Source organism: Epinephelus lanceolatus, chromosome 13 (genome assembly GCF_041903045.1).
Source record: "Epinephelus lanceolatus isolate andai-2023 chromosome 13, ASM4190304v1, whole genome shotgun sequence".
Classification (NCBI taxonomy): Eukaryota; Metazoa; Chordata; class Actinopteri; order Perciformes; family Serranidae; genus Epinephelus; species Epinephelus lanceolatus.
This window is the reverse complement of record NC_135746.1, coordinates 18,095,158-18,118,138: the sequence shown is the minus strand read 5'-3', so window position 1 is coordinate 18,118,138 and position 22,981 is coordinate 18,095,158. Positions and strand designations below refer to the sequence as shown.

General features: G+C 42.5%; 1 protein-coding gene across 3 annotated transcripts in view; it reads left to right on the top strand.

The window, feature by feature from the left end:
* stxbp5a (syntaxin binding protein 5a (tomosyn)) overlaps positions 1-22,981 on the top strand; it is a 157,369-nt gene that overhangs the window by 34,508 nt on the left and 99,880 nt on the right. The gene's annotated exons all lie outside the window — the stretch shown is intronic.

The following is a 22,981-nucleotide window of genomic DNA, read 5'->3' as shown; positions in this document are numbered from 1 at the left end:
ATATAGCTCCTTTAAAAAAAAGAACAATCAGCTGCATTTAAAGCTTTTCTTGAGAAGAAAGATGTGTTTGCCAAACTTAGGATAAGATTTGACAAAAATTTAATAAACAGCAGTTTTTGGCACTGCTGCACTGGCTTCATTTCTCAGCCTCGGAGGTTGCAGTTTGAGCGGCACATGACATGTTGATAACCTGTTGATCAGGCCTGTTGGAAAAATGAAATTGAAACAACAGGTTCCAGCCTCATTTGCATTTGTGATTTGGCATCTGGCGAGGTCAGGCTAGTGAGATAAAGGTATGACCTAAACTAGATAAGTCTGTTCAGCCTCTGGCTGCTTATTTTGCCTGAGCTACAGTCTCAGAACCTAAAGATATGTAGTTAAAAAGATACTTTGCTCATTTTCAACCAGCTCTTTATCATAACAATGTGAGTAGTATGTTTAAATGTACTGTGGTAAACTTCCCTCCATCTAACCTGCTGTGCTGTGTCCAGCATAGTGACAACAGAGACGGAAAAAACTAAGATCAAATGGCAGTACTAAAAAATGCCGATCTAATATAAACCAAGATTCTGTTACTGTGTTGCCTATTTCTCGCCTCAAATGTTATCAGAAACATATTTTAGTGCACAGTTTAGCTGTAATATGACATCATTTGTTACCAGCGGCCATCATTGTGTCAAATGGACAAGTTTGCATCATGTCACCTCGTAGCAGGAGCGTTTCTTGATGTGGTATGGTACAGTACATTCTGGTAGTTGCAGGTTTTCTACCTCTTTGGCAAAAGCGTATGCCACAGACCTTTTTTCTTTATTTTTTATGGTCATGTAACACCAATTGAGATGCTTTTTTAACCTGATCACAGGTTAAAAAAAGCAGCAGTTTGTCTTAACTGTGAAGTTAAAAGGACTTTCTTGTTTCTGAATAATTTTCTGTCAAAACACCAATTGAAATGTCTGTAAGAGTAATATAACAATCAAAAGACAAGGCCAGATTGCCTTCACATTTGCAGAGCATAAAGGAGACGCTGATATTCTCCAAAATGGACATGGAGTGGACATAAACAGAGGGGTGGACAAAAGACATGCTACATTGGGTGTATGCGTAGGTGGGTTTGCTCGCACATTTGCAGTTGGCACTGACATTCTGCACAGTCCTAAATATGCTGCATGTGGATGTATTTGCAAAATGTATGCCCATTTCTTAAGGGGCTTGATGAAATATACATCATGTAGACTCTCACTGCTATTTAGAGGGTGAAGATATAATTTGAGCTTCATGCTTCAAAGGGAAGAAAGCATCCCGATCTTAATGACCCCTTAACCCCTTCGTCTCATTAGTTGTGTGGCTCTAACAACAGCATACGATTAGTATGATGTTTGTTCCATCCATCACTTTTTGTATTTTATGCTTTACAAATATATTTTCTTGCCTGTTCTGCCTGTTTGCAGAATAGCACATTAGAGATTCAGCATCTTGCTCGAGGACACTTCAGCAGGGCAGATGGTCACCAACACAGAGGCTTCAGCCTCCGTCCTCCAGCTGAAGGACATACTCCCCACTGATTATGCCACCCTGCTGTCTACAGTGTGTATGTGTGTGTCAGAGATCAGGGTAGAGAGGAAATGCAGATGCTACACAAACTGCACCACAGCAGTGCCTCTGTGTGTGCGTGTGTGTGTGTCTTGTGTGCTAGTTCAGTGGCAGTGGTATACTTGGCCTTCTGTCTCGCATTAATCAAAGAGCAAAGGACATCACTCCGATTAATATTTTATATGCTGCATGACACTTTTGGCAAGATGCCCTTCTCCGGCGTGCTACTGGCAAAGTGACAGCCATACAGTGTACCAACGGTGTGTCTAATTAGTCCTAAAGCAGACACAACAGAATTCATGTCAGCAGGAAGCGCAGTATGGATAACTCAATCCATCAGTCTGAATAAATCTATACATGCTGCTGTTTTAGCTCTGTAACGGGATGGTGTTGTTTCTTTTATGTCATGAAGACGATACAGAATAAATAATCTGGTATGTTTTTTATTCATGAAATTGTTAGACTGAAAGAGCCAAGACTGCTTGTAGAAGGTAGCAAACTCACCGCTCACAAACAGGGGATGACACTACTACTTTTTACACAGAGATTGCGCTATAGGGCCACTACGAAGTCCCTTCTTCATCCTGCCTTTGCATTTTTACACAGAATCAAACAACAACGGCTTCATGCTGCTCCAGTGTGTGATTTTTAGACAGCATACCAGCAAGCTGGCAGGCCGGGATTATGGGCACCACGGATGTGATGTTTTGATGAAGTGTTTAGCATGCAACCCACTGCCAGGAGATTTAAAAAGTAGTTGATAGCAGTTAGCAGCTAACTCAAAGAACAAGAACAGTGGCCAAAAACGTCCGCAAATTGGGAAAACAATGAGGTCTGGGAGCTTCTTAGCCTCCGAGGGTAAGGAACAAAAATGTGACATGTAATACAACAATGTCGATCTCGAGTGTGACAAATAGCATCAAGTCGGCATCGCCTTATAACGATAATAATTGCATCACATAGCAGTAACAATCATTTACCATCTTTGTTATCTGGCAGCCAATTTCGTCCTCTCCTCGGAGGGTAGAGAGCTTCCGGACCTCATTGTTCCCCAGTTTACCAACATTTTCGGCCACAGTTCGTCTTTTTTGAGTTAGCCTCTAACTGCTATCAGGCAATTTTTAAAACTCCTGCTGTTGTTTGCATGCTTAACATGTCGTCAAAACGTCACATCCATGCCGTCCATGATCCTGTCCTGCCGGCTGTCCCATTTATATGGACAATGTTTTGGCGCTGTTACTACCTCTGATGCCAGCTAAAAGGCAAGACACCCCTGTCCCCCTATTCCATGATCGTACCTTTCATACCGAACGGCGAGGTGGCCCAAAAGCATGAAATTACCGCTTTGAAGAGGCAGTGTGAGAGAGCTCTCCGATGCTCTTAACTTAGCTTTTATAAAGCAGGGGAGGAGTTATGATAAGGAGGGCTTCAGTGCTTCACTGAGCCATGATTACAGTCCGAAATCTTGCCTACAAAAACAGTGAAAACACTTTAAAGGTCAGACTCCACAATCCACTACTGTATAGTTACCAGTCTTTCCATGTTTTCAAAAGATAGATAGAGAGAAATCTCAGATTTTACTTTACTTAGACTTTAAGGAAAAGGATAAAATGTATGCAGACAGCACACATCAAAACAGGATGTTGTGGAACTCAAAATGTTAACTGCACTGGTGTTAGTCTTTGCACATCAGTATGTGATTCCTTAACTCTCCATATTGACAGTTTTCAATGAGCCTTAATACTTTAACAGCATAGTAGATTCCTAAAATTCGGTTATGGCTTTTGGTTTAGGTGTTCCACCCCAACATTTTCAGTGGCCCTGTTTGGCTGCCTCTTAGAAATATTTCTGGGGGCGCCACTGCCTGACTGTAGTGTATGTTTTCCTCTCCTACGCGAGTCGGTCTCAAGGTTACCTTTCATCTGACGTCCCTAACTATACAAATATTTCATCTCACTTTGACCGCTTCTTGAAAGACAGGGTCTATCCTTTCTCTCAGCATTCCTCTTCACCGATTTTTTTTGCTTGACAGTCGACCTCTTGCGCACACACACTCTCCTGTTTCCAAGGTGTGAGTATACAGCCAGTCGAGTGTTACTGCACGGCTGGCAATATACTGACTCTTGCTGTGCTGGCAGCTTACAGGTACCTGTCCTTGAAAGTAGAGGCCTGGCTCTGCATTGGTTGGCACATTGAAACGCATTAGAGGCCAACGGTGGCTAATCTCCCGTGGTCCTACCTTTGAAAAGATTTGTTTGATATCAGTGCCAGAGGGTGGGTGAGCATGTGTGTGTGCGCGTTTGTGTCAGGAGACAGGAGGGAGGAGGGAACAAGAGAGCGCACACACAGTACAGCACGCTTTGATTGCTTTGAGATAGTGTTGGGAATATGGTGAGGGTAGCTCCAGGAACTGACTTAATGGCTGCGTTGGTTTGTAAAACGTTTTTGTAAATGATGTAACGTTCATTTTAACGCCGCTGTTTCTCACTGTCTAACTTATCGCACCTGCCAACATACAGCACAATACACTGCAGTGCTATACAATACACTGCAGCACAGTAAAGCACAGCACGGCATAGTACCTGGCGTGGTTCTAATTAAGACTAGATTAGTGTTTGATGAGAAAGCTCCTCAGTCCAGATGCATTTAATTGCCTTCTAGAGCTTGTATTAAAACAAAGTCTCATGATCTCACAGTGTGAATGTGTTAAAGGTTAATTTGGCATTAAGCTACATTCTAATAAAACATTTTCCTCCCCACCACTTTGAGAGCGTAATACATAAAGCCATCTAAATGCATATGCTGGCTCCCATTCGCCACATCCATTATTCATAGACAGGAGGAAACCCAGTCACAGACTTTTAGTCCTGCAGTTGCTTGTGTCTTCTTTCCTGTCTCTGTATCCCTGTTTTTTCTCTCTGTATATAGCCAAACCATGTCTCTCCTTAAATTATTCTCCACCTCGTCATCTTAAATGTCCACTTGGGTTTAGTCTTTGAAACTGTTATACTTGTTTCCTCAGCCCTTTGGTGTCTTTTGTCTCGCTCCTTAAATCTCTCAGTCCCGTAAGGCAGACATTGATCGTAATTGGGTGGAGGATGACGTTTGCGTTTTATAGATATATATAGCACAAGCATTTCATCTTGATCTATGCTTTTAATTGCCTCCTCACTCTCCCCGTCCGCGATATCCAATAACGAGTATCGTTGTCAAACATTATCTTTACATGGTAAAATTGATCAGACGTCAGGGAGGGTTTTGTACCTGCTCCTCTCCTCGGCCCTGCTGGCATTACATCCCCCATTGTTTGGACTATCTGATAGTCTGTTTATGGATTGGAACACTCTGTTTTCATAGCGAGCGTGCTCAATATGTAGAACGCAATGATAACCGTGGACTGAATGTGTGAGGCGAGAAAGGGGAATGAGCTGTGTGTGCAAGGGAATTACAGGTATCCCTTTGGAGACCTGGTGTTTCATTTGTATCAAAGATCCTGTTTGTTGCATGAGAATTTAGAAGAATATACACACATAATGGAACTGGCCAATCTAAAATTAAAGGTAAAGCCTTTTATTTGAATGTAAAGGTCCAGTGTTTTAAGATTTAGGGGGATATATATGTTGGCAGAAATGGAATATAATATAATAAGTATGTTGTCTAGCACATCATTGTTGTGTTTTCATTACCTTAGAATGAGCCATTTATATCTACATAAATCACCATGTTGAGCTGCCATGTTTCTACAGAAGCCCAGAAGGGACAAACCAAACACTGCTCTAGATAGGGCCATTTGTGTTTTCATGTTGGCCACCGTAGTTAGAAGCCCATCTGCGACAAGCAGTGTCGGAAAAAGACACATTTTTAAGGCTTTATATATTGATTTTACCAGTTTAAACCCACCCATCTCCAACATGCCAGACAGCATTGCAGAAACACTCATTTGTAACGTGAAAATACTTTATGTAGTGTTTTTACCGGTTTAAATAACCAGTTCTGTATGTTTTGGAAAGGAGTAGACCTTTGTGGACAATTCGGCTCCTGTTAAAAACCTCCTGAACGTCTGGATCAGGAAAAGTTAATTGAGAAAGTAGGTGAACACACAGTGGAATATTGTGGGCGAACTGCCCACCTTTGACATGCCAAACAGCATTGCAAAAACACTGATTTGTAGTGTAAAACTGCTTCATTCAGTGATTTTACCAGTTTTAATCTACTGGTTCTTAAGTTTTGGGGAGGAAGAGACCTCTGCGTTTAATTCGGCTCCCAGTAAAAACCTTTTCAGTATCTTAAGTTATCAGAGAAAATAGGAGAGCACGGATTAGCAGGTGCTGGGCTAGCCGCTCATTTCCAACATGCCAAACAGCATTGCAGAAACACTGATTTATAACATGAAACTGCTTTATGCAGTGTTTTTACCTGTTTAAGTAAACAGTTCTGTTTGTTTTGGAAAGGAGCAGACCTTCATGGATCATTCATTTCCCACTAAAAACCTCCTGAACGCCTGGATCAGGAAAAATATGAGCACACATTAAGTTATCAGAGACAGTAGGTGAGCACATGATAGCATGTTGTGGGTGACCTGCCCATGTCTAATATGCCAAACAGCACTGGAAAAACACTGATTTTTAAAGTAAAACTGCTTCATTCAGTGATTTTACCAGTTTTAATCACCTGGTTCTTTTGTTTTGGAGAGGAAGAGACCTCTACAGATAATTCGGCTCCCAGTAAAAACCTCCTGAACAATGAACACTGACAGGATTCTAACTGGGAGAATTTTCAGCCGGTTGCAATCTGCAGTCCTCACCACTAGATGCCATTAAATCCCCCTAAATCGTACGCACTGAAGCTTTTAGTGTTGTGATTCTCATATTTTTTTTTACTAATACAATCCATGGAGTTGTTGCAATTAAAGAGGTGTTGTTTCATACCTAAGTCTCAGCATCGGTGAAGACTCGACATTGTAACACTGAGTCTCGCCTCACATTTTTCTTTGATTGATGATGAACATCGGAAAGTCGAGAAAGACAGAACACAGGGGACGCAGTTCAGGTGGGATTTAATCTGAGGCCAGCAGGTGAACATGCGGCTCCAGAGGAGACAGATTGGACCGACTGACTCTCCTTTGCAACATGATAGATGGTGTCTGTTATGGTTTCCAGCACAGTACCAGTGTTTTTGGCCGTGAAGCCAACCTGTGAAGTTCTTTGCTCTCCAGTCTGAGTGTTACCCACATACACAGAGGCCAGGTCCTTCCTCATCCAGTGGACAACCAGAGAACCTTATTTATATTTACATGATCTATGTTTCTTTCCATTAGACTGTGTTGGTCTGCTTTAGCCAGGCTGTGCCGAGCCAAGCTGTGATGACACGCGTTGGTACCACAGTCTCCAGTTTTCATCAAAAATAGGAACCACAATTTTATGTTGGAATGTAATTTACATCGCAGGCTATATTTAGGCTAAATGTCCAGCTGAGGCCAAGTTAGGACGAAATCAGACTGACCAAACATAGATGAGTTCTTCAAGTCTGTTGTGGGTTAATTAACGGCAAAAACTGTCAGATCTCATTTAAAAAAAAAAAAAAATAGTGGTTCATAGCTGCATGAATCATCGGGCGATAGAGCTGAAGCTTACAACTACAGTAAAGTTGGAAATCACAGAGGGCAGATTTGATGTAGACTGCGGAGTTGAGAGCCTCTGCTTTTACCACAGGTCATGCTGTAATTGGCCAAGTGGGGCTGAGAGCGCTAGCGTGTTAGCAGCAGATGGAGTCGATGTCCTTGCACTCATCCACAGGCCAGAGCTCATGTTTAATACATAGTCACCTTGTACCCGGCTTATATTCTGCGAGGTGTGCACGTAACAATGAATAAAACACACAAAGCCGCTGCTCGGGCCAAATACAAACAGGTCATTCACTTCAATTTGGGACCAGACTTGTGAATAAGACAGACGTTGCTTCTTCTAAATCTCAATTCTTGTCTTCAGAATCAGTTGAGAACATACGACAACACTAAAGTCATCTTTTCAGCAGTAATTGCAGCCACTTGTCACTCGCAGAGACATTGTTTAGCTCCGTCGCCTGTTGGAACATAATCCTTTAACGGGCTTTGCGTTGCTTTTTCAACAGCAGAACTTATGATTTCTGTTAAGCTGCTGTCTGTCACACACTGTAAATGAGACTATTAAACAGCTTGACAGCTGTGGCTGTCAGCAGTGGCATAGCTGAAAGTCACATCTGTCCATTGCAAAATAATCAGGGTAGAGAAATGTCCAGGTTCGTCATACAGTACATGCAACTTCCTTCTCTTTCTTCTGTTGCACCCATCCTCTTGTCCCGTTCTGTTCCCCTCCTCCCTTTCATTCTCATTTTCTCTCCTGTGCTATGCACACTTTTGCAGGAGGGTTTGGCCACAAGCTGTTCTGCTGACTCAACATTTGTTCCCTCATAGTTTTTACCCCCTTTTTTCTCCCCCAACGCTTCCCCTTCTATCTCATCCTCGCTCCTTCCCGTTCCCCGCTCCCACCCTCCCTTCGATCTCTACAGTCAGTGAATTTCCAAACCTCTTTTTACCCCTGCTTTTATTCTGTTCTCTTTCCCTCCCTCTGTCTCGTCTCTCTTCAGATATTTGCCTCGCAGTGGTCGTACAGTAGCTCTGAACTGAGTTGCCCCGCTAAAAATAGAAGATGTACTGGGCTATTAACACCCTACTACTGGGCAGAACTGGCCATGCTCCAGACACCAACAATCCACATTATCCCTACAGCATGCGATTTTTACTGCGTATCGCCCAGTGCTCGCCTTGCCTGTGCTGGCTCAGGCCCAGACTAATTCACAGACAATATTTCTTAATAGAGCTGTGTTTCTAGTACAACAGCTCTTTGTGTTTCAGCAGTGTGCCTCATTGTAATCTTCACAGGTCGACGAGGGAGACGGGATGGTGGCTGTTTAGTGTAACATTTCCTCTGTGGTAAACTCAAATCAATATTCAAGTTAAATGTTATCTGTGTAATATTCTTATCTCGCACTGTGCAGCATCATTAAGATCATATGTGCTTCTGTTGGTAATTTGCAGGCATGTGGAACCTGCTGGTGCTGCCATCCACCTGCGTACTCCAACAACAGGCCTCGTTTTTTACGTGATTTCAGATTATTGCAACATTGAACTGTGCACCTCAGCAAATGGCCATTGTCAGGAATGTCATCCAGATGAGTCTTAGGGACAGGGGGGCTGCGTGTGTGTGTGTGTGTGTTGCAATGCCTCCCAAGGCGAGTGTGTGGAAGCTGAGGCAGCGACAAATACTCAGCAGCCCCATCGCAGTTTAATTGTTTGCCTGCATAATAAATCAAATGTGTCAAGGGAGATTATTTATACAAGGACTGTGTTAAACAAATGAATCACCAGTTTGCTCAGCTCTAGGTTTTTCCTTGGTGTGTGAGGCCGTGTGTTGGTGCCTGCGGATTGTGTTCGTGAGCTTGCGTTTCAGTATGATTGCATGACAATACCCGGGTGTCTCTCTCTTTTTTTTTTTTTTTTTTTTTTTCCATGTGAGCGAGCGTGAATCCTCACGTTCCTCTCTATCACTGATGAATTCGGTGCTACACGAATGCTCTGCCAGAGGGAGGAGAAAGGAAAGCAAATTAACACAAATAAGTCTTAGGGGCCCTTCAGTGCTACAGTGCGTAAATCTCTAGGAGTCGGAGGGCAAAGACCTGCATCCAGAGAGCTTTTTGAGCTTGCAGTCTGCACCAGCACCTTGGTAGGATGCTAGTCATTGTTCCTGCTGTTGCTAAGCGACAGCAGAAAACCTGTTTAAAGGACACTTTTGCTCAAGTTGAGACGTGTTCAGATTTCACTGACCGGTGTGCTGCTCAGTGAAAAAAAAATGCTGTGCCCTCTCCGTCCAGAGCATGTTCTTTTTTTTTTATTAAACCAAGAACACCATGTCAGCATTGTAAAGAGAGGTCTGCAGTGGACACACGGGATATGATTTCATTTCTCCAGTGCTGTTAGGACAAAAAAAGAGAGCATTGTTGATCTGATGCAGTATATTTCCAGACCTATGTTTTGTGGCAGAAAGTATCAAAGCTCCAATGTGTCAAACAAATAATCTATTAATAAATGAATCAATTAAATAGCATTGACAGTAAAACATAAACAACCTTTTAAAACAGTGGTTCCCAACTGGTGGGTCATGGTCCAAAAGTGGGTGAGTCCGTTCTGAATGGACCGCAAGTGACCTAAGTACACTGACTTTCGAGCACAGAGCTTTTATTTTGAAATGCCATTTTCTACTGTAGAGTGAGTGACTAACAGACAGCTACTCGAGACAGACAGCAAACTAGCTTGACAACATGTCCAAATGCAAGTATGACACTGAATGTATTATACTGTGGGACCCTATACTAAGGACTAAGGAGAAATCTGGACCCAGTGGCTGCATCAGTTGGGAACCACTGCTTTAAAGTACCCCTTCAGACACATTTTAAAGTATATAAAGACTGTTGTAGTGGGGTATAGGCATGAATGTATTAAAAGACCTGGATACAGCAATGGCGGCGGGGTCCCATTCATTCCTGAGAGCTGCTGTGTATAAAATTACCCAGATGATGCAGGGATTATTGGCACTACATCTGCACTGTGTGGCCCATAGACAGGTCATACTAGAGACTAACAGTGGCGGAACGCCCCTGAGTGCGCCCGAGTGTCTTACTTCCACTGGTTGAACAGCTAACATACAGTTTAGCGCTCTGCTAACTTGAATGGGGCTAAAATGATTTCGTCTTGTGGCTCTTAGACCTTTGAAATGTTATCAGACTGAATGGATTAAATCCTAATTGTACAACGAGTCATTTGGCAGGTATTGTGACACTAAAAAAAACTATCCACTGATTTACAGATCCATTCGTCCTCGCTAATCTATCCATCTACCAGGTTATGCATATTAATATTTAGTTTAACATGGTTTTCCCACATTATAGTAAAAAAATAACTCTGAAAATGGGCTGGAAGCAGATTTATTCTTTCTTCATCATTGAGAAATTTGCTTTTGGAAAGTTCTGTTTTCCGCTTTTGGCTGACTGGTGAACAAGGAGTGTGCCTCAAGATGGCTGGTGTTAGCTTCAGAGGAAACGTCTGAGAGATTTAGCCCTAAGTTTGAGCCTCAGTCAGACCCAGACTCATGTGAGGAGTCTGTTATGCATCATATCTGGTGACTAGCACAGGTATCAGAATGCAAAGTGTAGTTAGCATCTTTTATTTGTTTCCATTGCTTGTTAGCCTGTTAGCTTGCAGGCTAACTGGCAGTGGCTGACACATCATTTGTGTTTGTGAAACATATAATGATATCTGCTATGATGGGGTTTTTGGTAGATAGTAGAAGGAAGCTCCTGGGTCTGGTGTATATCCAAAATCTGCACTGTACCATGTTTACTGTCAAAACTTTGACTGTGCTAATGCTAACTCTGCTGTCTGTGCTGACAAGTTCTCTGTGCTTGATGTTTCAGGTTTCTTTGCTGGTGTTGTGTCGAAGTCTTTTCCCCCATTAATATGTGTTTCCTGTATTAGACAGCAATTGAATTTCGTAGAGAATGCTGCATGAATGGGTCCTAAAACCTAGAAATAAGTTAGCATTTTAGCATTCCCTGTTTCCTTGTCTCAAACTCGATGGGTTGTTCAAATGGGTTTTTTGTTGGATACCTAAAGTAAGGTCTTTGGTTAGCACACACTTAAGAGACTTTAATGTTTTACGACGTAAAATATGTCAGTAAATACCTCACTCATGAATTTTGAAGCCTTGGTGGCTAAATGAGACTACACAACGTCCTTGTGCTAGCATGGCTTTTGCAGCCTTGTTGCGGTGGCGAGGTTCAAGTCATGTGACCATGGTGTAGTCTGTTAACGGTTGAACGTTAGCTTTTTACCTCTGGCAGTTGCTTTTAAGCTTAAAAAATCATAAATGTGGTGTTTGTTTGGGAAAATTATCCTGCTGAACAAAATGTGTAACTATCCCACACATAACCAGAGACGTACCACATCCTGTCTTCTGGGTTTGTCCACAAAGAATATTGTTTAAATCTCAGATTTTAGGGGAGTGCACAGACATCGCCACTTTTGGTAGAGGAATGTGAAAACACCACTCTAGTGCCAAACTGTGCCCTGATACAAGCCAGTATAGTCAAGGTCAGACATTTTAGAGGACATACACAGAAGATAAACACATTTTTTATTTGAGGGGGAATTTAAATGACACACTTTCTAAAGCTGTTATTAAAAAAAAATTAGAAACACATCATCAAATGTGCCATGTCAGAGTGGTGCGACAGAAAGGCTGACTCCAGGTAGAGCAAAGTGCCCCGTAATAGCAGAATGTCGGCCACAGCGCAGCGATGGATTGTGGCCTGAAGGAATGGAGATGCAGCTCCCTCAGCAGCCTTTAAATTTGATGTAAACAGCCGCAGGCAGCCGGAGGGCGGGCGGGAGATGGGTGACATGGGAGTGTTCAGGCAGGTTGAGGTCAAGGTGGGTTGCAGAATGATGGATGATTTGTAGGATATCGCGTCCAAATGGGAGCTGAGTAATGTGCGGATGAGCGGCTGAGCCGACTCCTTTGTGGTTGCGGTGGGGGTCTTTTGCACGATTGCTGTTTCTTGAGGCTTGTTTCTGTTTTTGTTTCCTCGCTTTTTTGTTGTGGATGCTTTCTTATTTCCCCCGTCTTGATCCTTTCCTCCTCATTTATTTTTCTCTCTCTTCCTGTCTTCCTTTTTCCGCTATCTTTGCCTCTCCATTCTGTTCCCTCTGCTTTCTGCCGCCCAGCTTCCATCGCCTCATTGCTGTCTCTGGGTCCAGTGCATAGCAGCCTGTGCCCCGTGGCCCCGCCTCCCTCCCTGGCAGGGTGATGTATGAGTGGCTTGCTTTGACGTCACTCCAGGGCCAACGTCATAGCAACTCAGTGCTCCCAGGCTTGCTCTTTCTGGTGCTTTCTCTCAGTGCCTCTCCCTCTTCCTCTTCTTCATCCTCCATTAGTCATCTCTCTTTCTGTGATACCTCCTCTGTTTCCCCTCTTCTACATTCATTTTGTTACCTTGCTTATCATTTTTCATCGCTCTACGTCATGTTGAAACATGCCTCTCTTCTTTGTCCACCCTCCGTCTGGTTCCCATCCTTCTGGAGCCTTCTATTCTCATCTAAAACTGCATCCTCTCCTTCATTTCTCTGTTTATTCCTTTCACAGACATACAAATATACAGAGGCATGACATGTTTGAGGTAAGCAGACGAGCAGCGAGTCAGCCCTCCTCTCATGTGAAATACAGGCTCATCCCTATTCAATTACACTTATCAGGATCAACTCTATTCCTGGATAAGGCGGTTTCATAAAACCCGCAGTCTGCTTCCCACCGTACCCAGCCAATTCTCTCTATGACAACTTTGCTCTGCCAGATGCCCGGTGACTCACCTTTATTTGCCAGGAAAGTCGCCTGTGGCTTTGACGAAAATATAAGAGAGGGGGCAATATAAAAGTGAATTATAAGTCCACTTTGACTTCCAGAATAGCTCGGGAAAATTTCATCGGGCTTGACAAGACGTGAAGCTGACCCACTTTCTGCTTTCGCTCTCTGTCTTCCTCTCTTTCCCCCCGTCTTCTTGTCTCGCTCCCATCGCTGCCTGCGGTCAGTCTGTCCACTTTTAGCATTGGTGCAGTGTGGTGAGAGGGGGGCGCGGAGCGAGATAGAGACCCCGCTCGGTTAAAACGGAATGAGGAATGCTCTTGTCAGCAATTGTGACACATCTCCTACTGAGCCTGTCCTGCGTGGATGGAGTCGATGCACTTCAGAGTAACTTTGGGTCACGCTTGTTAAAAATACTGGAAAGAATTTGACTGTGGCAACTGAGATGTCGAGGAACTTTTCCTGTAAAGCAATTCGTGTCGTTTTTAGACTCAGGAAAGGTCGTAGACAGATTCTTTTTTTAAAGTTTAATTTTATTTTGCTGGCGCTCAGAGGACTTGGATAGGATTTTTGTTCTGCAGTTCAATATCACTTGGCAATCACAGTGTGACCACATGTGGCTTCGTCTTTCTGTTGTCATTCCCGTCCACCTGTTTTTGTTCCAAACACTGTTGCCTCTGCATATAACAAAATGAAATTAATCACTTCCACTGAACATGAGGATTTTTCCAGGTGTATCAACATGTTTTCACTCTGAGGAAATAATGTGGGTACAAGGCATTAAACACACAGGCGACTGCACCTTCCATTTGGTTCAAGGATCACAAAAAAGTCCGATCATGTTCATTACAGGCGCTCTGATTATCCAACTGTCTTTCTTCCTTTAATCCCGTGAAAGATTTTGTAAATGTTATTATACCATGTCAAAAGGCAAAGATGTGAAAACAACCCACAGAAATTGAAATGATGTTATTTCCCACCCTGCCGTGAAATCGAGGCAAAGACACACCGCCAGAGGAAACGTATTTTATAGGAAACGCATTTTGACACAACAGTGGTAAATAGCTACCCAGTGTTGGAGGTTTACACAAACAAATGTAAAAGCTTTCATGCACCGGGTAAAGATTGAATTACCATCACATATTGAGAGCAGCACAGAGGGCATTCAAATAAATAACACAGGCAGATGAGTACTTTCAAGATGGAGCGCTCATTTTTTTCTAGTACACTATAAAATAATATTTTATTAATTTTGAGCCAATAGTTTACCATGATTAATAAATAACTGACCAATTCATCATAGAATTATTGCAAATCATCAGCGGTTAAAAGTATTAATTCACAAACCATTAGGTAACAATTGTTAAATAAATTTAAATTTAAATAATTCTGTTGTAAAATATTTTCTAAATATTTACTCGGACAGTCAGTTTTAATTGATGTTAACTACTTAGATAAACCTGGCCATTAGCTACTACTCTTAACTATGAGACACATTTTGGGGAAGGTTGTCCACAAAGAAACTGAACTGTCAAGAGACATTTTTGTTCTGAATTATTTAACATAGAAGCTGCATAAACCTATGCGTTCAGTTTTTGATCAATCTTTTCTTAAATTCCAGATCCAAATTTCCAGAAAATTAGCAAGAAAATGTAAATTAAATGTATGTTTCCATCAACTACCATTATGCATCCCACCAGAAGAAAATGTTGGAATTGTAACTTTGTGCACACCAAGAATATTTGCAAGGTTCCATACATATATTTTGAAAAGTGGCATAATATATAAGCTGGCTTTCGTCATTGGAAGGTAGAGGGCATGTGGGTGGCATGTCATGTAGACATGCCCGCCACGCTGCAGACCACTGATTGTTATTTGGTGACTCCTTGCAGCTTTTCCACCGACGTTTCAGCCACTGAACTGAGTCGATTTCACTGTCCCGTCCCTGCTTATCCAGTGGCTACCATGAACAAATGATTTTGTGCCCAAACCTAAGCACACTATCACCCAAGCATTGCTGAAAAACATAGAATAGTAGTGTATCTGGTGCAAAATAACATAACGTATCCATGGTTTGCAAAAGCGTATGATAAGAACATTTTTTCAGGCAATCGGATTGTTCATTTGTTTTCTGTGACCGCCTATCCTGTAGGAGGTCGCGAGGGGCTAGAGCCTATCCCAGCTGACATTGGGCAAGAGGCGGGTTACACCCTGGACAGGTCACCAGACTATCACAGGGCTGACACATCGAGACAGACAACCATTCACACTCACATTCACACCTATGGACAATTTAGAGTCACCAATTAACCTGCATGTCTTTGGACTGTGGGAGGAAGCCGGAGTACCTGGAGAAAACCCATGCTGACATGGGGAGAGAATTCAAACTCTGCACTGAAGCGCTCCGCCACCCCAGGGTTTGAATCCAGGAACCCACTTGCAGTGACAATGCTAACCACTGCATCACCATGGTGAGCAATCCATGATTGGATAGTGCTGTGTGAATATGTGGTGACGGCTGCTTTGAGCTTAACCATGGGTGATGTTAACCTGGTGTCACTGAATCATGAAAGACACCACAAAGAGTTGATATGATTGATTTTGGCTTGTCACGTGCTTCTTATTTGTCATGATTTATTCGCTAAGCCTGTGCCAATTGCACTTTCTTGCATGTTGTTTTAAATAATACCACGTCTTCTGCAAGTACTCGTGTCTCTTAATTCGATTCATGTAAACATAAAGAGAGGAATGCAGAACCTGAGCGTGCTACAGCTAAGTTGCTTGTGCTGAATTTCCGTCCACGGTCAGATTCTTTGCCCACCTCCTCATGTGCTGAAGCTCAGTCTCCTCCCGTTGGATTCAACGTCTTGTTGTTGCCCTGCTGCATTTTTATGATAATTATAGTGCCAACATTTACTTGAAACATGAACAAAATCCAGTTTTTCCTCCTTTGATGGTTTGAATTTATTTTTGCAGGATGTTTTTATGATCATGTCTGTGTCAGCGCGTATGTGCGCTTCATGATAATGTGCTGCCTCTCTTCAGAGAGAAGCCAATGCGAGCAGTTTAAAAAGCACAACCTTAAATCCTCCCCTCTCTCTTTCTGAGGCCCTGGAAGATTTGGTTGCCAGGCAACATTAGGAAAGAGTTTTCAATTAAGTAATTTTGAGTGAGATGGACTGTACTGCAGCCGGGCCCAAATCATCCTGACTTACACCGCACAGGCTCTGTCACATGTATGAAGGTTACACATATAAGGGATGGTTGAAAGCTTTCAGCGTGGAGCTGAAACACAAACTGTGTACAAACATTATACTGTCACAAACAACCACAGATTTACTGGGATGATTTTTGGGTCATATTTAAAACCTATTAAAAAATGTCAGCCACTAAGCCTATCAATTTCTCCATGTCTAATGAAGACAAGAAGCCGGCTCCACTGATTACCTTCACATACAGTCAGTAATTCATGTGATAGACTATTTCCTATGTTTTGGCAAACTGCACTGACACAGGCGCCACTTTCTCCCTCATCACTTCCCAGCTCACGAGGGGAAACGATTTAAAAAAAAGAAACATAATGAAAGCTTTTAGGCATCCCATACATCACAGCCCTCATTAAATGAGCTGATCTAAGCTAGCTTGCGCTCCCTTACTTGCACATTTTGACCTACATGGACGTCAGTGTCCCTCTACAAGTCTGCGACGGTTTAGCCAGCAGCGGTATCCTCGAGGATCGCAGCCATATAGGTCAAGTGGAGAGTGCATCGGGGTCCTCGTCCACTGGCTGTGACAGTGATTCTCTGCACGCTGATGAGCTTTTTTCCCCTCTCTCTTGTAGTTGGAGTACTTTGCATTTTTTAATTTCTCGCAGTGAATGAAGCTCTGAACTTTGGATGTTCACTGCAGCAGTGACCTTCTGTCACTCTGCATATTTCAGCTTGATTAAGGCAACACTGCTGAGACCGCCAGACAGCATTGCTACGCTTCTTTTTAGAACTTCCTTCCCTGTGAGGTCTCTGTTTGACAAGTTGGCGATGTTGCACATGTTTTGATTGCCCCTTATATTAGTCTAGATAAACACAGAAATTTCAATGTCTTTACACAACAGTTCATATAATAGCTAATGAATTAACACCCCACAAATGATGTTGCGCACTCAATGTAAAGTTACATACTTAGTGTCCAGTTATGAGGGTTAAGTTTAGGAATAGAAATATGGTGAAGACGCACCAGAGTCCTGGGAGTTTGAGGGTTCTGTGCAGTACCTTAGCTGTTCCTAGGACTGCACTCTTCTGGACAGAGACCTCAGATGTTGTCCCTGGAATCTGCTAGAGCCACTCTTCCAGTCTGGGGGTCACAGCTCAGAGTGCTCCCATTACCTCTGGGACCACTGTTGCCTTTACTCCCCACATCTTTTCTAGCTACTCTTTCAGCCCTTGGTATTTTTCAAGCTTCTTGTGTTCCTTCTTCCTGATGTTGCTGTCGCTAGGGATTGCTGCATCTATCACCACTTCGTCTGTTGTTTGTCGATCACCCCGATTGGTTAGCTATTGCCCGTTCGTCAGTCTGGATCTGAAAGACCCACAGGATCTTAGCTTGGTCACTCTCCATCACCTTAGGGGGTGTCTTCCATTGTGACCTTGGGAACTCCAGCCCATACCCGGTGTAGATGTTCCTGTACACTATGCCAGCCACTTGGTTATGGCGTTCCATGTACGCTGCCTCAGGTATAGACAGTTTGTTGTACTGTCTAGGTATCCCTTTCTTCCCGGCCTTTCTGTAGTCATGAGAGTTGACTACTCTCCTTGTGGCCTTGATCTTATAGCCAAGCATCTCTAAGATCACTGTTGCTCGAGGGTGCAATCTCAGGTCATTCGCCCTTGTTGTAAGGGAATCTGTGTGTTGGGGCTTGGTACCCAATCTCGGAGTGTGGGGATGATAATGACATCCCCGCATTGATCTGTCGCCCTGGCCCCCCCTTGCCGTAGCATGGTTATTGTACCTCATCAATCTCTAGTTGCGCTAGCAGCTGCTGTTTGTGGATGTTGAACCACTGGGGTAGGAGTTGTTTCTTTATCAGTGTAGAAGTTTGGTTTCGAAGCATCCATATATCCCACACCCTCTTGGTGTATTTCTTACATATGAACAGTGCATGAGAACAAAACAAACAGCAGTATGTTGCTTAGCTTCCATATTGGACTCCAGCCTGCTTCTCCCAACTGGTGGCGTGCTGACCGACATCTACTTTATGTAAGATACTGTCTATGGATAAGTTCCCCATACAACCCCCAAAAACCTGAACTATCCTTTTAACCTTATGCTGGGATTTATTGTAATACACCAGTGTCCTGTTCATGGTTGGCCAAACTTACATATGGAGAGAATAATATGTGCGTCTACCTGTTTATTTTCTCACTCTGCCCATGTTTCTTCAAATCAGATGCTAAGTGATACTGAATGAGCTTTTTAGTAATTTTCCAAGACAGTTTCTTCGTCTTTCCTCTCTCCTGTTACTCAAATCTCTGTTGCTCAGATCCCATGTTACTGACTGATTATTCACACTGGTTTTCCAGTGCTTAGCTTGGGTTTATGTGTTCACCCATTATTGACCCATTGCTTTGGTCCCTGTTGTTACATATAATGCATGCATACGCTAGCTGTTGGTGTGTTTTTGCTGTATGGACGGAAAATACAGTATGCACATTACATAGTGCTCCCATGAACACATATTTGAATACCGCCAAGTGACGTTTTCTACCGTTGCCTTAAGAGCTTGGTGCTCAAAACGTCACTTGGCGGTAATTAAATATTTGTTCATGGGAGCATTATATAGTGTGCTGACTCTAGTTTTCTATCTTTCACATGTTCTTTTTTCCAGCAACTGGTAGTTATTGTGTGTATGTATGCGCTTTTGTACTTTTTGTAAGATTTTTGCTGTATGGAACCAAAACTGGAAGCTGCAGCTTAGATAAAGAATATGTATCTCTATGAGAATCTAAATTCCTCTTCATTGGTGTCCATGATCACTGTATCCTCATATAACGGTTCGTATGATATCTTAGGAAAAGGCACATACAACAGTTCTTATAATATCTAACAAATTTGTGGGCCATTAATGGCGTTGTCAAGTTTCATAGTTCATATTAAGTTACTTTTTGACAGATTTAGGAAAAGAAACATGGTTGGGTGTCATAAAATGACCTCATTTAAGTTTGGGCAAGAAAAGTTATGTGGTTAGGTTTAGGAAAGTGAAGTTATGCAGGTTTGGACGTTGGTTCAAGAAATATAACTATGTACGTTAGATTCAGGAAAGTAAAGTTATGTATGTTAGGTTTAGGCAAGTAAAGTTACATAGGTTAGGTTTATTCAATTAAAGTTATGTACGTGAGGTTTAGGTAAGTTAAGTTACGCAGGTTAGGTTTATTCAAGTAAAATTGCGTACATTAGGGTTAGGCAAGTAAAGTTACGTAGGTTAGGTTTATTCAAGTAAAGTTACATAGGTCAGGGTTAGGGTTAGGAAAGTGAAATCATGTACGTTAGTTTTAGGAAAGTAAAGTTACGTATGCAAGGTACAGGAAAAGAACCCTGGTAGACACGTAAAATAAGTCAAAGTTCACTTGGTTTCACAGAGGACATGAACGTTGGTGTCCTGGGGGAAAGTCCTGTGTTTTATGACCCACCAAATAACCCTACCAACCTCCTTACATGAACTTTGAGTCTTTATACTACTTTGTCAGTGCACACACCTGATTGCAACCTTCCTGATTATGTGGGTTTGATCTGAATTACTGGCTCCTGGTGATGTGTTACGTACAAATTGTGGTGCCTTACTTTTCATCGGTATACATACAAACAGTGCATGACAACAGCCAGCCAGCATACATCATCATTTGGATTAAACCATACATAAAGTGACCTTGGGACGAAAGCCCAATGGTAGAATTTGATATTTGGTAGTGAGTGTCTGGTTGAAGTGTTACTATGCTGCATACAGTCGCTGAAGATTTGGTATAACTGAGCTTTATCTCAGTCATGTCAGAACTGAAGACTGATTGCCAACTTTCAGGTCAGATCTCCTTCCAGTAGATCCCTTGCAGTGTCTGCTTCAGCGAAGGTATCGCCTCCATTACTTTCAGGGTGTTTAATGTGTAGTGAAACTTAAGGTCTTGTGGGTTTACACAGAGGTGATTAGTGATCATATAGGAAGCTTCAGTCATTTGAGGCTAAGCGAGACGTCATATAGGTGATGAATCTGATCATCATTGATGTGATAGTGTCCACCACGTGTTATAGTTTAGGTGTGCTCTGTCTCCCTGCGGATTAGGGGCTAAAATCCAGTGGAGCTTGTAGATTTCTCCTGGTTGGGGCATCGCTGGCTCAGAGCTGTAGTCCTTTAATTGCCTGTCCAGGAGGGGGAGGTCAGAGCTTAATCCACCTGAGGAGCTGAGGGGCAGCTTTACAAGCAACATAGAGGCTACTGAATCATGCTGATACCTTGTAGTTAAATATACCTATAAAGGAAACAGAGACCAACAAATGGAGATGAATAATTTGACTGAATGAAGCAAACTGTGAGGACGGAGTGTGGGTTTACTTAAACTCCATGTTGTATATTCAGTCCAATGGAAAAACGTACGCACAGGAAGAGTTAGGGGGCTTCTGGCCAAGGAGAAACAAGGTGTGCGGTGCTGGCTTTATTTATTGAGATGGTCACAGCACACCTCAGCACCCCCCATTAGAACTTAATAAATTACACTGTGCCTGTCTGGGGGCTGAGGGAGCAGTGTGCACTGTGGGAGAGGAGGACTTGATTATTGGTGTTTCAATTAGATTTTTAGGGCTCTGCTTGTTGCTGTTGCTACCATTGCTATTACTTACATGTGCAGCCGTTCTTTATGCTTAATGGGTAATTAAAAGAATATCTCTCTCCCTCTCAGTCCTTCTCTGTCATTCTCACTGTTTTCTATGTCGATACATAAAAAAATACTCTTATAAGGTTTGATTAATCTCAAGTCACTGCATGGTTGAGGTCATGTTTTGGTTAGAAACCTCTGCAAGCAATTTATAGTAGCTAGTCATGTGCAGAAACACACAACCCCCTACCCTTACACACACACACACACTAACTAATGATGAGCAATAGCGTCGTCCCTAGGGTGTTACACCTCTATGTGCCCCCTGTTTGAAAAATTGCCACCCCCCTACCTCAGTCCTGCGAGTCATGGGAAGAATGAATGGATATAATCAGTAAGCTCACCCATTCACTCTCCTCATGAGGAGAAGCCTGTTATTCTCTGTCAGTCCCTTCTCCCTTCCCTCATCTCTCTCTTTTTTTTCCCAGCCTCCATCTCTTCCGCCCCTCTCTGCGTGTTTTCTCTCTCCTCTGCATCTTTTATCAGAGTTGCCGATCTCTGTTTAACCGTGTCCTCTCTCTCCCCCTGCCTCCCTGCGATTATTTTCTCATCTGCTCACATAATATCCACCTCTTCTCTTGCTGATTCATTTTCTATATATTTGAATATCTGTATTCTCCCCTCCTTCCATTTTCTCCTCCTCGGTCCTGTTACAGTTTTCTTCCTTGGCTGCAGCACTGCCAATGTTCCCCTGTTTTGTTTTCGACTGTATCTATATTCCTCGCAGGCACTGTCTTCTGTCTGACATACTACTATTTCTGTATAACACTCACAATTGTTTATGTGATTCAGCATTTCCAAGTCATTATTAACCAGCCCAGTCATTGTTTGTTTCTGCAAATCACAAACATGTTACATATGAAAAGTTTCATACAGAGCATATTGATATCTCTACAGTGACGTAGCTCTGATTAGCTGACATGCATATAAGCTGACTTTGTCATTGGCAAGTGAATGGTGTAAAATGTGGGTAAAATGGCTGTCAAGCAGCAGACCACTGTCAAGACAAAAAAACAACAAAACTTGGCATTTCAGCCCTTCTAGACACACTGTGCCTCCAAAACTAGTTGTGTTTTAGCAAGACATCTAAGCATTTCCAGTCGTAATTGTGGCACCAAAACTGGGTGTTTTCTTAGCGAGTATTTGTAGCATTTCCAGTCATGATTTTGTCACCAAAACTGGGTATTTTTTAGTGAGACATCCGCCTATTTCCAGTCTCGATTGTGGCACTAAAACTGGGTGTGTTTTAGCGAGACTTCAACCCATTTCCTGTCGTGATTGTGGCCCCAAAGCTTGATGTTTTTAGCGAGATATTGGCCCATTTCCAGTCATGATTGTGGCACCAAAATTGAGTGTTTTTAGTTAGACATTGTAGCATTTCCTGTCATGATTGTGGCACCAAAACTGGGTGTTTTTAGCGAGGCATTGGGACGCTTCCAGTGGTGGTTGTGGCGACATAACCTTGTATTTTAAGCTGAACATAATCTTTTCCAAACCCTGTGCCTTAACCACACATTAATCTCGGTGTTATTGTAACCTAAAGATATGTAATGTTTTAACATAGCTATTACCTATGAAATGTAAAATGTTACATATATGTGGTTTGACGAGGTGTACGATGCCAACATTTATTCTGGAGATTAGGTTGCATGAACACCTGAATTAATTTTAGTGTCTAGTTAGTGGCTAACTTAAGTGCCTTTATTTTAAGAACATGGTCTCTTAAAACAGTACGCTCCCTGGTAAGTTTAAGGCCTATGGTGCATACTGGTAAGGTTTTGAATAATTACAATGTTTCCAAGAAAGAAACAGTTTCACAGGCCTGTGAGGAGTCAGAAAAGATGAAGTCCTGCAGTCTTTCTATGTTTTAGGTGGTGTATATGTTCAAGCTCAGTTGGCCGACCATAAAAATGTTACTGTTGATATTTCATTTTCCATTCTTATAGGTAACTAGGTAACAGATGTCATGACCTTTGAATCCGGTGTAGCGAGGAGAAAATGACCTTCAAATGCTGAGGCGTTTGT